This window comes from Callithrix jacchus, chromosome 10 (genome assembly GCF_049354715.1).
Source record: "Callithrix jacchus isolate 240 chromosome 10, calJac240_pri, whole genome shotgun sequence".
In the NCBI taxonomy this organism is placed as follows: Eukaryota; Metazoa; Chordata; class Mammalia; order Primates; family Cebidae; genus Callithrix; species Callithrix jacchus.
This window is the reverse complement of record NC_133511.1, coordinates 124,839,133-124,845,132: the sequence shown is the minus strand read 5'-3', so window position 1 is coordinate 124,845,132 and position 6,000 is coordinate 124,839,133.

Below are 6,000 nucleotides of genomic sequence, written 5' to 3'. Positions count from 1 at the left end.
CTGTATGTTGTATGCTGTATGTTATCCTTTGTATTTTATCTGTGTCCGAATTAGTGAATAAGGCATAAAGAAAAAAATAATAAGCTCTCCATATGCTGAAATTTAGAGTGGCATGGGGAACGATCCAAGATGGCCGATCGCTAACATCTCGGGACTGCAGCTCTCAGTGAAAGCGCAGAGAACTAGAGGACGCCACACTTTCAGACAAATTCTGGTCGCTCATGGAGCAGAAGATCCCCCAGTGGAGGAGTCACATGGGTCGCCAGCGCTTGTGCAGCGGTTTCGCCGGCACCTCGGCGCAGCAGCTCTCGGAGCAGAGTAAACAGGGCTGGCTCCCCTTCTGACCGAGGTTTGGAGGACCCACACGGGTCCCCAGCATGACTCCTGAGGCCGGCGCAGCGGCTGTGATGGCAGCTCTCGGCGCAGAGTAAACGGGACTGGTTCCCCTTCTGACCGAGGTTTGGAGCCCCAGAAAGGCAGAGTCGCCTATTACGGACACAAGAAGGAAGCCCGACGGGAGAATCCTGGGCAGAAAAGCACCATCAGTCTCAACGCCGCCGTTCTGGCCCTGGGAACTAACAACTTGGACGTCCAATCAAGAGACCTAATCTGAAAGTTGGTAATTTCAAAGACGACAGGAGGATAAATTTACAATGATGGGAAGAAACCAGCGTAAAAAGGCTGAGAATACTCAAAATCAGAACGCCTCTCCCTCTAAAGATGATCACAGTTCCACATCAACAATGGAACAAGGCTTGACGGAGAACGAGCGCATCCCAATGACAGAATCACTCTTCAAGGGATGGATAATAAGAAACTTTGGTGAGTTAAAAGAACATGTTGTAGCCCAACGTAAAGAAACTAAGCACTTTGAAAAAAGGTTTGATGAAATCCTATTGAGAATAGACAACTTAGGAATATAAGTGAATTAATGGAACTGAAGAATACAATACAGGAACTCCGAGAAGTATGCACAGGTTTAAACACTCGAATTGTTCAAGCAGAAGAAAGGATATCAGAGGTCAAAATCCAACTTAATGAAATAAAACAAGAAGACAAGATTAGAGAAAAAAGGAATGAGCAAAGTCTCCAAGAAATGTGGGACTATGTGAAAAGACCAAATTTACGTTTGATAGGTGTACCTGAACGTGACGGAGAGAATGAATCCAAGCTGGAAAATATTCTTCAGGATATTATTCAGGAAAATTTTCCTAAACTAGCAAAGCAAGTCAATATTCAACCCCAGGAAATACAGAGAACACCACAAAGATATTCCTCAAGAAGAGCAACCCCAAGGCACATAATCGTTAGATTCACCAGGGTTGAAATGAAGGAGAAAATACTAAGGGCAGCCAGAGAGAAAGGTCAGGTTACCCACAAAGGCAAGCCTATCAGACTCACAGCAGATCTCTCAGCAGAAACTCTACAAGCCAGAAGAGAGTGGGGCCAATATTCAACATCCTCAAAGAACAGAACCTTCAGCCCAGAATTTCATATCCAGCCAAACTAAGCTTCACAACTGAAGGAAAAATAAAATCTTTTATGAACAAGCAAGTACTCAGAGATTTTATTACCACAAGGCCTGCTTTACAAGAGCTTCTGAAAGAAGCATTACACACAGAAAGAAACAACCAGTATTAGCCTTTCTAAAAATATACCAAAAAGTAAAGAGCACCAACATAAAGAAGAATTTACATCAACGAATGGATAAAACAGCCAGTCAACATCAAATGGCAGTAACCCTAAATTTAAATAGACTAAATCCCCCAATCAAAAGACACAGCCAAAACCAATGGCATTTTACATCCAGACCTGTTTCACATGCAAGGATACACAAAGACTCAAAACAAAGGGATGGAGAAAGATTTACCAACAAAATGGAGAGCAAAAATAAATAAATAAATAAATAAAAAGCAGGAGTTGCAATTCTCGTATCAGATAAAATAGATTTTAAAGCAACAAAGATATAGTGGTAAAAGGATCAATGCAACAACAAGAGCTAACGATCCTAACACCCAGATACATAGAGACTTAGATTCAATGAGACAGAAAATTAATAAGGATATCAAGGACTCGAACTCAGATCCGGAACAAGTAAACTTAATAAATATTTATAGAGCTCTCCACTTCAAATACACAAAATATACATTCTTGTCAATACCACATCACACGTACTCATAGGTTTAAATGAAACATTCATTGGCCATTATTAATACCCATTTTTTTCAGAATAAAGCAATATTTCCGTTCACCCTCCCTCTTTCTCTCCCTCTTTCTTCCTCTCCTTTACTCATTCTTTTCTTTTTCTTTCCTTCTCTTAAAAAAAGAAAAGAAAAGAAAAAATAGAGTGGGTTGGATTGGATCAAGACTATATATCTCACCAGGAGTGGTGGCTCATGCCTACAATCCCAGCACTTTGGGAGATTGAAGTGGGAGGGTTGCTTGAGCCCAGGAGTTCAAGATAGGCCTGAGCAACATGGCGAGACCCCATCTCTACTAAAAGTGAAAAATAGCCAGGCATGGTGGTGTGCATCTGTGGTCCTAACTACTCTGGAGGCTGAGGTTGGGGGGCTGCTTGAGCCCTGGAGGTTGAGGCTACAGTGAGCTGTGATGGCACACCTGCACTCCAGCCTGGGTGACAAAGCAAAACAAACAAACAAACAAAAGCTACATATTTCCAAGGGTCCAAGGTTCTACCACGTAGTTGTTCGGGGATTTTCAGATGCTGCAATTTGAGAACCTGTCCCCCACAGCAGCCTCAGTGGGGCTCAGCTGAGGCATCCCTCGATCCCCTGACAGGAGGCCTGAGGTTTGGCCTGCAGGAAGAAATGGAGCTCCAGTCGAAAGCTGCCACAGGCTACAGTCTTGAAGCTTGAGGGTTATGGGGCTGCTGAGGGCCTCTTCTCGCTCCAGAGATCTGAGTGTCCTCCTGCCCTGGGGCGGTGGCTCCTTTGGCTGCCCTAACTGCACTGTGGTGTGAGAAACATGCCTCTTCCCCTCTCCCTGCTGCAGTTCCTTGCTTCACTGACACCTTGCTGGCTCCTTGGGGCTGGGGATGACACACAGACCTCAGTGCCTCCACCACCCCCCAGGCCTCTCACTGTCTGTGATGCTGTGAAGTTTCCAGAAAGACCCCCCTGGTGTCCTCATGAAGTACTTTACTTCTTCCCCATATTATGAATGAAGACTGTGGCTCTGGGCCTTCTGGGCAGGGCTGGTTCCCAGGGTAGGGAGGGTGCTGCCTGGGAGCCCTGATGTCTGTCCTAAACCTTATTAGATATCTTTTTGGCCAGGCATGGTGGCTCACACCTGTAATCCCAGCACTCTGGGAGGTCGAGGTGGGGGGATCACCTGAGGTCAGCAGTTTGAGACCAGCCTGATCAACATGGTGAAATCTTGTTGCTACTAAAAATACAAAAATTAACCGTGTATGGTGGCATGTTCCTACTCAGGAGGCCTAAGCAGGAGGATCAGTTGAACCCAGAAGGTGGAGGTTGCAGTGCTATGATTGTGCCACTGTACTCCAGCCTGGGCAACAGAGTAAGACTTCTCCCCCCACCAAAAAAGAACCTTGCATGGAGTTACTCAATATTTTTAATAAAATCTTGTTCTAACAAATTATTTAGTTTTGTATTAGTGTATTTTTAATATCAAAGTTCAATTTCCAGAAAGACTATTATAATTTCCTTTTATTTATAACCAACTTAATCATAAAACATTTTCAAAATAAATTCCATTTTTACTAACCCTATTATGAATTACACACACCATTGATGACATGCTTGGACTTTCTGGTTTGTCCTAAATATCCCTTTTGCTTGAACAACCAGTCATTTTATTTTAGGACAAAAATTTAGCATACAAGATTTTTTATCATATAAAATTAATTTTTTTTGAGATGGGGTCTCACTCTGTTGCCCTGCCTGGAGTGCAGTGCTACCATCACAGCTTACTGCAGCCTTGACCTCCCAGGCTCCAGTGATCCTCCTGCCTCAGCCTCCTGAGTATCTGGGACTACAGGTGCACACCACCATGTCTGGCTACTTTTTGTATTTTTTACAGAGATGGGGTTTTGCCATGTTGCCCAGGCTAGTATTGAACTCCTGGGCTAAAACAATCAATCTGTCCTGGCCTCCCAATGTGCTGGGAATACAGGTGTGAGCCACTGCAGCTGGCCTTCTTTTGACCTTTCTTACCAAAAATATCTCTTTATGACTTTTTTTTTTTTTGAGACAGAGTCTCACTTTGTCACCCAGGCTGGAGTGCAGTGGCACAATCTTGGCTCACTGCAATCTCTGCCTCCTGGGTTCAGGGGATTCTCCTGCCTCAGCCTCCCAAGTAGCTGAGACTACAGGCATGCACCACCACACCCAGCAAATTTTTGTATTTTTAGTAGAGACAGGGTTTCACCATGTTAACCAGGATGCTCTCAATCTCCTGACCTTGTGATCTGACTGCCTCAACCTCCCAAAGGGCAGGGATTGAGCCACAGGTGTGAGCCACTGCTCCCGGCCCTCATTATGACTTACTTTGTATCCTTCTTATTTCCTGGTTTCTTTTACCTTGTTTTATGTATAACCTTTAAATAACCTTTGAATTAGACAAAAATTATTTACCTTTTAATAAGAACACTTCTAAAATGTTTTCCTATTTTTTATATTGGAAATTACCCAGACATTTAATTAATATCTATTGTTTAATATAACCTTAGATTCTACATTATACGATAATTTTTTACAAGCATTTATTCCATTACATTTACCTGATTAATTTAATAGTTTACCTATGTTATTGATGAAAATGGTGATATTCATCATTTAAAGTTATTCTCTGTTAAGCATTTTTATAGCCTATGAATTTTAAGTGTTTACCTACGTAAGAAACTTAAGATGAAATATATGGGTATCTTACCAATAACTCAGGATTAAGCTTGTTTTCATTAAACCAACAATATTAAATGTCTTATTTAATGAAAATTATATGAGCAATCCTGTTTTGAGCTGGGCTTCTCGTTTTATAATCCTTTCGGCAAATTTGGACACCTTGTAGCATTCTGCAGGGATAAGTACAAAACCACTTGATCAATAAATGCAAACAAAATTGCTGACGAGTCTCAAGACGTTTCTAATATTGCTTCACCAATAATTTCAAAGCCAGCTTATTTATTAAAGATTCTGCTTATCCCATTTCCCATTTAGAAAAAGTGCAGCTTGTTTCCAGGGCTTATGTAATTTTACATAAACATGCTCTTTGAGGCTAAAGTGAATCTGATTTTCAATATGAAAATAAAAAGTAAAAGCAGTTCTTGGAGTTATTTCTAAACAGAACTTGTCTCTAATCCTACTGTTACAGAAATGTATATAATGTTACATTAGGGTTAGGGAGGCCAGGCATGGTGGCTCATGCCTGTAATCCCAGCACTTTGGGAGGCTGAAGCGGGCAGGTCATTTGAGATCAGGAGTTTGAAGCCAGTCTGGCCAACGTGGTGAAACCGCATCTCTACTAAAAATACAAGGATTAGCCTGGCATGGTGGTGGGTGCCTGCAATTTCATCTACTTGGGAGACTGAGGCAGGAGAATCACTTGAACCTGGGATGTGAAGGCTGCGGTGAGCAGAGATCGTGCTATCCAGCCTGGGTGACAGAGCGAGACTCAAAAAAAAAAAAAAAAAAAAAAAAAGTCGTGGCAATCAGGGCAGACAGGAAATGAGTAAGTCAAGTGAACTTGAGAAGCATTTGGAGTTATTTAATTTATGAATACTTTTTTTTTTTTTTTAAAGAGACGGGGTCTCTATGTTGCCCACGCTGGAGTGCAGTGGCTATTCACAGGCACGATCCCACTACTGATCAGGACCGGAGTTTTGACATGCTCTGTTTCCTACCTGGGCTGGTTCACCCCTCCTTAGGCAACCTGGTGGTCCCCTGCTCCCGGGAGGTCCCCATATTGATGCCAAACTTAGTGTGGACACCCGATCGGCATAGCACACTACAGCCCAGAACT